The sequence below is a fragment of the Anabrus simplex genome, chromosome 3, assembly GCF_040414725.1.
Source record: "Anabrus simplex isolate iqAnaSimp1 chromosome 3, ASM4041472v1, whole genome shotgun sequence".
Classification (NCBI taxonomy): domain Eukaryota; kingdom Metazoa; phylum Arthropoda; class Insecta; order Orthoptera; family Tettigoniidae; genus Anabrus; species Anabrus simplex.
In genome coordinates, this window is record NC_090267.1 from 134,892,101 (window position 1) to 134,904,362 (window position 12,262).

Below are 12,262 nucleotides of genomic sequence, written 5' to 3' on the forward strand. Positions count from 1 at the left end.
ATATGTATTCCTTTTTCTAAAAATAAATCAAAACGCAATTAAAAGGGAGAAACAGCATTTTATATTGAAATTTAAATCAAAATGAAGTGAGACTGACATTAACATAGGCTTCCACTAAAATTTAAAGTTGGAAAACTCATAACTAATACCATTAAATAAAATAGTCAATTACATTACCTTAATGGACAGAAAGATTGAAATTTTTTGTTTTAAAAAATTGGTTGCAACCAGAAACCTTGGAACGATAACTCTAGGAAATTATTTCATGGAAATTCATTTAAAATATAAAATAGACCATAATCAATATGCGGGCCCGCGATATAAATACTGTTTAAAATTGAAATTTGCTACACTACTAACAAATAAGAGGACACACGCAAAAAGCACACACAATAACACACGTACAATAATAAATCAGTGGCTCCAACCGCGAATTGGAATTTACATAAATAAACAAAACCAGATTAAATTATAATAAAAAAAGGTGGAAAACTATCCCAACGAAATTTAAAAAAAATCAATAGCAAAGGTATAATATACGTTCCCACATAATAACAGAACACGGTAACACAAGACAGGAGTGACATTTACCGACGCCAAGCCATCATCCCATTATAATTATCAAAGCCACCAAAATTAATAACGTGTCCATCAGATAAGATAAGAAAGGGATGACCATTATGTAATAATAACAAAGGCAAGGAACTCAAACAATGAGTTGAATGTGATAAGACAACAAAAGAGAATGGGATAATTTAAGTTCAATATCGATGAGCAAATTTCAATTTTTCCCAGATTTGGCATTATTAAAATTAATAATAATTATTTATGCAAGAGGTTAGAAATTACATTTTCTTTTCTTAAGCAGTTAGCCTACGGCTTAGATAATTCAGGAAGAAGGGGGGTTTGGATTACACTAGGATACGTACATGAGGTGTCATTAATTAAATACTGAACAATGCAATAACGATCACGTCCCATAAATTAGCCGGCAAAGGCAATAGCAACAGTAGAAGTTAAATACAAACAACGGAGAAAAATTTAGAGAGGGAAATCAACACCGAAATAAAATAACAGAAAAGTAATAATAATAATAAACATGACGATAATAATAATAATAAACACCTCAAAGAATGGGTAGGCAAACAAGGTACGAACCACAACACAGTAAGATTAAACAACTCGCACAAAATACAACCTCATAGATGCATAACTAGCGATACACAATTCCCACATAATAATTTAGTTACATACTTTTATCATTTTAGTGCATTACGATACAATGAATTTTGCTTGCGGACATTGACTGTTTTTAATTAATCCAAGAAAGTTTTGAAGAATGTGGTCCTTGGCAGTACGGGATCATTTGCATAATGTAGACTTTCCAGTACTTACTTGAGTAGAGTTATCCAATACCAATACTTGCCATATTGTTTAACTGTTAATACACACACAAAAAAGAAATTAAGGCTGGAGCACAATGAGAAGTATTTAAAAAGTAAAGAGCATAGCCCTAACGTGCAGGGTATTATCCACCGGAGTCAGGCTCCATTACACATGCTTTCGCATTACGCAAAGATGTCTCTTTAAAAGTTCTCCTTAACGTCGCCATGTTGAAAGCTTCAACACGACAGGCAGACTGCCCCGCTCTCACACCAAGTATGCAGAAGGCCACAGCTCCCAGCATTCAAAGTCGCACACTGCGCATGGCCGCACGGCCATCTGTCAAACTCAAGCGAATCAGATTAATTCAGCAAATACGTAACAATAGGAAATACAGTTTGAATTAAGTGTGCATGGAAAATTCCACAACTAGATGACAGTTTCAAACAATGAGCGATAGATAACGTCTTGTTTCACAAGTATACATGCCAGATAAATAAATAAATACTCGTAGACGTTTTCATGTAAGAATTCCATTATGCCAAATAAATATTAGTTCCCATTTTCATGTCACACATACACTCCACGATTTACAGTGCATAACATTCCTTTTACATATCTGATGTATTTTGAGTATGCTCTTAATTTTGTTTATTTAATGAGTGACTGTAATTACTGTCAAAATAGAAAGCAGTAGGCTATATAAATTATCTAAAGCATCAATGATAATTTTGTCCTAAAACATGGAGGTGTCTAAAACAACTTCATTGTCACATAAGATAACCATAAGTCATAATAAAAGGAATAAACAAACATTTTTGTAAATTTAATGTCTTAATTCTACTACACATTTCCCTGATATTTACTACATTTTTATATACATATCTCGCACTTTGATATGACATAATGTGCCATAACAGAGCCATGAATTAGTGATCCAGTCACATATATTTAAAATTTAATTCAATATGTTTTGTATTTGGTGTGTGCGGATATGAGGGAAGGATGACTGATGCCATGGAAATTTCCATGCAAGGAGCATGTGAGATGAAGATAATCGTGCAATGGAAACAGAAGAGGGCAGATTTTGAGCGTGTACCACATGATAATGCCATGGGAGTGAAAATCGCAAAGAGAACAGAAATTTTCTATGGAGAGCCAGCATAGCGGGAAGAAAAAGTGAAGTTTAATTAAATTTGTACCTTGATTTATGCTGTAATTAGGACAACAAATGGCACCATATGCCTCTTCAGAATTTAGAAGAAAAATTGCCTGGAGGGAATGTGCTGTATATTCCAGAGTAATGTAAATTACGCAGTTGTGATACTATCACACAAAGGATGCATTTCCACGTAGCACACGGACCACATGGCCTGCTACGAGAATTCCCCCAATTGCTTCAAATGCAGGGATGATGCTTTGGGCAATTGCAAGAAATTTATGATTGAATTAGTTTCCACATACGACCAAAAATCATGAGATTACCCTAGCTACCTCTTGAATGCACTGCCTCACTGATATTCATGATATAAATGGAATAGATTGATATCCTCCCTCAGAGGTTTCTAGGTTCAGCCATCTTGTGCCAGTTTTAATAAAATAGAGCAGACAAACTTGTACCCTAGTCAGTCTGGGAAGATTCACGGTGCTATCTCCACATTACCCGTCATGAAAGTCAGTCTCTTTGTGCAGTGATAAACTAAGACAATTAGCAGAAATACTGTGCTTAGATATATAAAGTAATGTATGATAGTGCCCGAATTTAGAATAATTCTTTTAGCAATTAGAGACAGGCCTGTGATTATTACCAGTATTATCATTCTCAGTGAAAGGCTGAACGCTACGAGTAGTAGAAACAGTGCTGACCATATGAAAGGAAGGAGTTTAGTGTGGGCTAGCTAATTATTGAAATATAAATAGTTTTTAAACAGTAAACCACGCTGAAACACAGATAACTGGGCATAAATTCAGTGCGGGATGATAGTCTTGATATCACTGTGTTAGCATAAATCATGAAGGGATCTTTGTAATTACTCAATTTTAATTATTAGTTCACAGGCATTGTGTAGTTCAATTTTTGGGAATGTATTAGATGTAAAGTTCCAGAATAAGAATTTTTTGGTTTATTTTGTGAGTGCATTAGTTTAAAGATTAAGGTGTTGGGAAATAATGGTATAGTATGAGTAATTGCATGTAAATAGAGTCTCATTAATGCATATCTTTGAAACCTGTTGGTTGAATCAGGAATGCACTCAATTTTTTTAATAAACTAGTAGGAATTTTGTAGCATAAGGTCCATGGCTGGAGATTTGCTGTATGGTGTACTATGAACGATGCTGGGATTTGAATCCAAGACCCCCCTATTTAGATAGAGCTTTCCGTAAGGAAGCACTTTTCATATAAATTTCCTCTTGTCCCCTGAATTTTAAAGAAGTCTTTTTTTAAATATGACAGGTAATTTTTTTTTTGTGTGGGTCTTGAGTTTAAGAGAGTTGTTTTACCTTGGGTGTGCTCAGATTATGAAACCCAGTCTATATTTCTTGAGGCTTGGTCAGTAGGAATTGGATAGCAAGAAAGTCCCTTTTAATAATTTGATTATTACAAGTTGTGATTTGTTTATCCTGCCAAAGGTATTGGCAGCGACATTTGTGCAAGATGGGATTTAAGAGATTTTCACAATAGAATGAGACGTTTAAAGTATTGTATGAGATTTTCATGCAGAGTTGATATTTAAAAAGGGCTTTGTGAGGAGAGAAGCCTCCGTGGCTCAGGCGGCAGCGCATCGGCCTCTCACCGCTGGGTTCCAAGGTTCAAATCTTCACCACTCCATGTGAGATTTGTGCTCAAAAAAGCGGAGACGGAACAGGATTTTCTCCGGGTACTCCGGTTTTCCCTGTCATCTTTCATTCCAGCAACACTCTCCATTATCATTTCATTTCAACTGTCAGTCATTAATCATTGCCCCAGAGGAGTGCAACAGGCCTCGGCAGCCAGCACAATTTCCATCCTCGCCGCAAGATGGGGGCTTCATTCATTCCATCTCTGACCCGGTCAATGACTGGAAAACAGGTTGTAGGTTTTCATCATTTTGAGGTGAAGGAACTGGGCCAGCAATGCGAGAGGCAAACCATGTTATGTGTAGGGCCTTAGCTGTCAGTGTTAATGAATGGCCTTCTGTAGAGAAGTGACGACCGGAAGAGAAAAAGGAAACACATTTGACCAAGTCTGTATTTATATTTCCACAAGGGAGGTTAAAATCTTGTAAGGTCTGTTTTAAATACCAGGAAATAGTTCAGCCATAAGGCTAGGTAATTAATTAATTAATGAATGTAGATTGTTGGAACCCCTTAAATAAAGTATTTAGGGTTTTCTTTTTCAGCAACCTGTCATAATGACAGAAGATGAATGGATCGAATCCCAGCAAACCAACGTGAATTTGCCTGGGTTTTTCCTTGATCTGGACAGAAATGTACACCCAGTCAGTGGTTGATTTTGTACTTTTTCATTATTTTGTTGTTAATTGTTTTTGTGATATGTGTGGTTTTGTTTGTTTGTTGTAAGTTCTGGCCTAGCTCACATAATGATTCTGGGGTCTATTTTCTCAGGCCCTAGTACTGGCTCATTCTATTTAAGTGTATAATATTTTTTTTCCTTGGTGTAAATTGCAGTGTGGGCATTAACCACTCAAAAAGCTTCAATTATTATTCTTGTTTATGTTTAACCTTGTTCCGTAATACCAATATAAATGGGCCATTATTGGACATTATAAATTTTCCAGCTAACTCATTCCTGGCTGCCAGCGTTTCGGCCTCATGTGCTAAGTTGGGCTCGTCAGTTGGTACCCAGCACACCTACTAAAACGCTGGCCAATGCATGCCGTGGAGGCCACTGCGTAGGCCACCTGGAGCCACCGGCAGTGCCAATCCACTATGACAGACTTCGTCTCTTTACCAAAAATTGATGCCTGCTTGGCTATCAGATGATATAGATGTTGATTCCCATAGGGAATCTGAAATATTTTTCCCAAATGAGCAAATTTATAATACCAATATAAATGGTCCATAATTGAACATTATAAATTTTCCAGCTAACTCATTCCTGGCTGCCAGCATTTTGCCCTCATGTGCTAGGTTGAGCTCGTCAGTTGGTACCTGGCACACCTACCAAGACACTGGCCAGTGCATACCTTTATTATTAATATTATTATTATTTTATGATCAATTTTATGAATTTAAGAATGCAGTAAAAACAGTAAAACAAACTTAAGGTTCATAGAAGCAAAGTAGTATAATACATAAACAACAGGTTGGGAAACATGACAACTACAAAAAGGATGTGGAAACCGGCATGGACCCTACGAAGTAATGGAATGTATCCGTTATGGATGAACAATTAATAGATGGTAACCACCGTTGAAAATTATCTTTTCAGTTACACAAAACAAAACAAAGTAATAAAAGGATGAACCAGAACACATTGTAGAAAGAACTAAACAAACTCATTTATAAGAAAAAAATTTTAACTGCGCTTGCAGATATGCGCAAGGTACTAAGGAAAATTTTAAGTCAAACTTCAGTATACAATTATGCATAATGATTTAAGTGAGGACTAATCCCCATTACACACAAATTAGGAAAAAGAAAGAAATAAAATCTTAACACGGAGTCACAGCAAACTTGCGTCAGTACTTAAAATACTTCCAGTAAAGAGCATAGATTTAGGCCTAACTAGCGTGTGTTAAATCATGCAGAACTACGAGAGGCAAACCCGAGGAAACGTTAAATTAGTTTAGTTACAAGGTTAAAAAAAAGGAAAGGGTATTGCCTCCAAAAACTAAATTGCATATGCTTAGCTGAAAAGGTAAGTGTTTTCAATAATTTTAAAGGCGAATGTAAATCTTGAGGATAAACTCCTGCGCAAGAAAAGAATTAATTACATTTAAATGAAGGAAATGGTCATCATTGATAAAATTTTCAAGAGTAGGGACGTGACTTTAAGAACGAAGATTCGTATAGTGAAGGCTATGGTCTTCCCATTAGCAATGTACGGAAGCGAGACCTGGACAGTAAGAAAGGCTGAGCATCGAAGAACAGACACATTTGAACTATGCTGTTGGAGAAAACTCCTTAGAGTTCTTTGGACTGCGAAGAGATCTAATAAGTCCATATTACAGGAAATCAACCCAGGCTGTTCACTGGAAGGTCAAATACTCAGACAAAAACTAAAGTACTTTGGTCATATTATGAGAAATCAGGTTCACTGGAAAAGACCTTAATGCTGGGGAAGACTGATGGCAGCAGGAGAAGAGGGCAACAATGGATGAGGTGGATAGATGGCATCAAGGAAGCCATGGCTCTCAATTTAGAAAGACTTTGGAAAATAGTACACGCCAGGAAGAAATGGCGCACTTTGGTCTATGGGGTCACGGAGAGTCGAAAGCGACTAAACGACTAACAACAACAACAACAACAACAATACACTAAATAAAATAAGAAGAAATAGTGCTTACCCCTAGACAGGTAGCCCATGACGGGACCGATGCAGGAGCACGACCGCTGTCAAGGATGGTCAAGAATCAAAGATGCGGAGACAACCTCGCCCCCACGGAAGGACCCGATGAGATTGAGAAACAGGAAATGGTGCAACCACCAAGGTAACCAATCAGGCTACAGAATTTATTCTCGACTTTCATATTCATCAATTATATTTTAGTTTATTTTGACCAGTCTCATGGGGTATAACGTGGAACCCATGCCCAGGGTTATGGGTGAAGAGCTTAACAGCATCTTAGGCAGAGAAGGAGACCTTCAGAAGGGCAAAGACGGTGGATGAGGCAACCCATCCTCTCTGGGGAAAATTAGAAGAGGAAACCACTGCTTTGTGGAGAAAAGGGATCTTCAAAAATCTAAGGGAGTAAACCCTGAAAGAAAATCCTTAGATATGTTAGGCTTAGCAGGTCAGCAGATGAGTAAATTTGTACTTGCTTTCAACTACAATACAAGCCTTGGATGGAAGTTTAAAAATGGAAATGGAATTGACAAGTCTCTGACTACAGTTGCACAGTATGATGGTAATGCTGATGTTTGTGCAAGTGTTAGATCAGAGAACAAAACCTGATTTGGAACAATAAATATTTTAACAATGAATGGGAAGGAAAATGAATTGATTGACCTAATGGAGAGACGAAAACTCGACATCCTGGAATTAAGTGAAGTAAAATGGAAAGGGAAAGGAATGAAGAAACTAAGAAAGGGGTACACCTTGTACTGGATGGGTAACAGTAAAGAGAAAAGAAATGGAGTGGGATTTGTAGTGAATCAGCATATTGAACCAATAACTGAAGTTGAGTATGTAAATGAAAGAATGATAATAATGCACATACATGTAAACAAGGAACTACTGAAGATAGTACAGGTGTATGTTCCACAGACAGGATGTAGCGTGGAAGAAAAAGATGATTTCCTCAATGAACTGGAAACACATATTGTTGGAGATGGGATCATGATAATGGGAGATCTGAATGCTCACGTGGGAACTGACAGAATGGGATATGAGAATGTTCTGGGCCCACATGGGTATGACGATAGAAATGAAGATGGAGAGAAACTGTTGGACTTTTGTATCAGAAATAACCTGATAATAAAGAACACGTAGTTTATGAAGATGAATAGCCATAAGATTAGCCAATATAGTTGGGATGGACAGTATGGAACACTCATCGATTTTGTAATAACAGACCGAGAATGGGGAAGATACATCATGAATACAAATATAATCCCCAGTGAAAATATGGAAGGTGATCATAGATTGTTGATTGTGGAATTGAAACAAGAAAAATCCCTAAAATTGTATTGAAGAAGAAACCAAGATCAGGATTTGGGTACTGGAGGAGGAGGATAAAATAATGGCATTCCAACACTGTATAAAAAGGAAGTTGCCTAACACGGATACGAAGTGGAGAAGAAAAGTGGGACAATTTAAGACATTTGTGGGAGCAGCAATTGAGGTACCGAGCTCGATAGCTGCAGTCGCTTAAGTTCGGCCAGTATCCAGTATTCGGGAGATAGTAGGTTCGATCCCCACTGTCGGCAGCCCTGAAAATGTTTTTCCGTGGTTTCCCATTTTCACACCAGGCAAATGCTGGGGCTGTACCTTAATTAAGGCCACGGCCGCTTCCTTCCCACTCCTAGCCCTTTCCTGTTCCATCGTCGCCCTAAGACCTATCTGTGTTGGTGCGACTTAAAGCAACTAGCGATTGAGATATGCGGGAAAACAAAACCAAGGGTTAAGGGAAAGGAGACACGGTGGTGGACAGACAAAATAAAAAATTGAAATGAAAGAAACAAGGTGAAGAAAGAAATGGATAAGGAAAAGCAAAAAATGTATCAGCCCTCAATGCCATATGGAAGGATGAAAGGATACCTGAAGATTGGCAACAAGGAAGCATTGTACCACTATTTGAAAAAGGAAATAGGAAGAAATGTGAAAATTATATAGGTATGACCCTATTATCACATGGGCTAAAAATATTGGATAAAGTCATAGACAAAAGGCTGAGGGATATAATAGAAACTCAGTTAGAGGAAGAACAATATGGCTTTAGACCAAATAGATCAACAATAGACTTGATATTTACAGTGTGAACGATAATGGAAAAACATCCAGAAAGGAACAGAGAAATCATCTTCGTATTTTTGGATTTGGAGAAAGCTTATGATACAGTTAAGAGAAAACATGTATGGGAATGCCTACTGAAGAGGAATGTACCAAAATCATTAATTAACAAGATTAAAATATTGTATCATGAGAGTAAAAGCTGTGTACAAGTAGGGAGTGGTGACTCTGAAATATTTTATACGAAAAAGGTCTCAAGCAAGGAAGTGCACTGTCACCATTATTGTTTATTATATTGGTGGATGAAATCATAAAACGTGTAAAACAGAGTATCAGTAGTGATGAAGTGAATGCTTTAGTATTCTTGCTAGTTGCTTTACGTCGCACCGACACAGATAGGTCTTATGGCGACGATGGGACAGGGAAGGGCTAGGAGTGGGAAGGAAGCGGCCGTGGCCTTAATTAAGGTACAGCCCCAGCATTTGCCTGGTGTGAAAATGGGAAACCACGGAAAACCATCTTCAGGGCTGCCGACAGTGGGGTTCGAACCTACTATCTCCCGAATACTGGATACTGGCCGCACTTAAGCGACTGCAGCTATCGAGCTCGGTGCTTTAGTATTTGCAGATGATGTGGTGATTTGGGGAAAGGGAGAAAAGGAAGTACAAAGGAGACTGGACATTTGGAATGAAAATCTGAAGGAGTTTGGAATGGTAATTAGGAAAAAGAAAACTGCAGTCATGCACTGTGGAAAAGAAAAAGAGAGAAGCCAAGTAAACATAGACGGAGAACCATAGGGCCCCGTAGTCGCCAACCCACGCTCCAAAGTTCAGAGATCCTGGGGCCCCTTCTAGTCACCTCTTATGACAGGCAGGGGATACCGTGTGTGTTATTCTTCCGCTTCTGCCCATAGGAGGATAACTATGGGGAAGATTCATCAAGGTAGATAAATAGACATTTATGGCAGTGATAGTCATATTCATTCTATTTCGGATTGAATTTTGAGAGGAAAAAATGTTGTGTGATGAATAACGTTGGTAACCCTGGTGTTTTCTGCCAGAGTACAGCTAAAAAAGGTATCACGTAGCAGATAAAGACACTGTTGAGTGCATCATGTGAATAAGATGACCCTAGATTAAATGTATTTCCTTCGTTATATAAGACAGGTCTCTCTGTTTATCTGTTCCCTGTCCCTATCAACCATCATCTAGATGCTGTAAGCAGGTAAGCCTTTTGGTCCATAATTACATAGCTCTGCCATCTGTTGGTAATATTATTAACTATTGTGACGGTTTATTGAGTGAGTGAGATACTCTAAACGAAATCGCTGCTGAATGACATACTCAGTAGCTTCATCAGGCTTGATTACTTCATGAACAAACTACTTCATTTGAATGGTTCACAGTAAAGAGTGTGAGTGAGTGAAGTAGTTCATAGGAATGAACTGGTTCGACCCATCACTAACTGGAAGGTGTTTGGGGATTTAAATGAGACTATGGAGTGGGTATGTGGGAAACTGGGAATGAGATTTCTAGATCCTAATGGGTGGGTAGGAAATAGGGATCTGACCCCGATGTTATTAGAACACAACTAAGTATTTTTTTATTTTCCACCTTGTTGATACACTAAATTGCTTAAGGCAACTTATTGGTTGAAAGTGGTACATGTTTCATATATTATAAACATCTTCAGCCACATAACACTGTTTAGATGAAAAATTCATATAATGACAAAGTATCAATGCTTTAAAGGAAGTGCCCTTAAAATTAACATAAGATTTTGATTAAGACTGTCAATCTTAATTAAGATAAGATTTTGATTAAGATTGTCAATCTTAAGTTAATTTTAAGGACACTTCCTCTAAAGCACTGATACTTTGTCATTATATGAATTTTTCATCTTAACAGAGTTATGTGGCTGAAGATGTTTATAATATACGAAACAAGTACCACTTTTAACCAATAAGTTGCCTTAAGCAATTTAGTGTATCGACAAGGTGGAAAATAAAAAATACTTAGTTGTGAATCTGTGTAAGTGCAATACGGACCATGAAGCTGATTTTTTGTAAAGTTATTAGAGCACTCGAGGCCTTTGTGGCCCTTGTCTTCCTTTGACCGATACCTTCATTTTTCGAAGTGTCGGATCCCTTCAGTTTCTCTCTCTGATTAGTTTTAATAGAGGATGGTTGCCTAGTTGTTTTCTTCTTAAAACAATAATCGCCACCACCACCACCACCTTTCATATAGTGTGTTGTCACTAACAAGTAGCTCTCATTTTTATTTGAAGTCCACCCATCCATTGTCAATACAACTGCTTCTGCATACGACATTGCAAGCATAACACAAGGCTGCGAAGTGTTGAAAGTTTTCAAAGATTGTACTGAGGAAATGAGCAGTGAAAGACTGGTCACTGCGTCAAAAGTTATACTCCTCATTCGGTCATTGAAAAGATGGTGTTGCAGATTTGCCAATAACTCTGAAATTCGTGGGGATGTGAAACAGATGGCCGAGAAGCTAGTGGAAGAGCTAAATCGTCATACGTAAAGCACTCTAGGAAATACGATTCCAGCTTCAGGTCTTTAAAAGTGATATAAAGTCCGTTCATTTTGATTTTTTATTTAATTAGTCTATTCCCCAAAGTGAAATTTTGTTTATAATTATTTAAGTGTTATGTATGTGATAAACATTCCTACATGGAAGATGCTCTTTCAGCTGTGGATTCAAGGCATTCTTTACTTTTAAGAAGTGATACAAAGTCTGTTCATTTTTATATTTTTATTTAATTAGTCTACTCCCCACATGCAGTTTTGTTTAATTAAGTTTTGTGTATGAGATGAACACTCCTGCAAGGAAGATACCCTTTCAGCTGTGGATTCAGTCAGTATCCCTCCTACACAGTATTCCAGTGATAATAATCTCCCCCTCCTTAAACTTAAGAATGTTTACTAGCAGTTTCCCGCTGGCTCCGCCCGCAATGTATGGTGTTGTTCATTACTATCCTCACGGATGTATTTGCAAAGTTTCGAGTTAATGAAATAAAGCACATGATCTGCTGTGGTAATAGAATGTAATAATATGTCAACAAAACACTTGAAAATCATCACACAAAGAAATTGAATTAAACGTTCCTTGGAACAACACTACGCGCTGAACTGTTTAAAAGTCCTTCAAAGATCTTCGTCATGGAGACAAATGTACTCAACTTTTCTCAGAATTTACCAATTTAAGTAGTTAATACCTCAAAAGAAAGCGCTTGATTCACCGAG

General features: G+C 37.5%; 1 long non-coding RNA gene across 1 annotated transcript in view; it reads right to left on the reverse strand.

The window, feature by feature from the left end:
- Window positions 1–1,460: 1,460 nt before the first annotated feature.
- LOC137499014 (uncharacterized) overlaps window positions 1,461–12,262 on the reverse strand; it is a 327,147-nt gene continuing 316,345 nt past the window's right edge. The window contains exon 3 of the long non-coding RNA XR_011017972.1: window positions 1,461–1,722. This is a non-coding gene — a long non-coding RNA (uncharacterized lncRNA). The remainder of the gene's footprint in view (window positions 1,723–12,262) is intronic.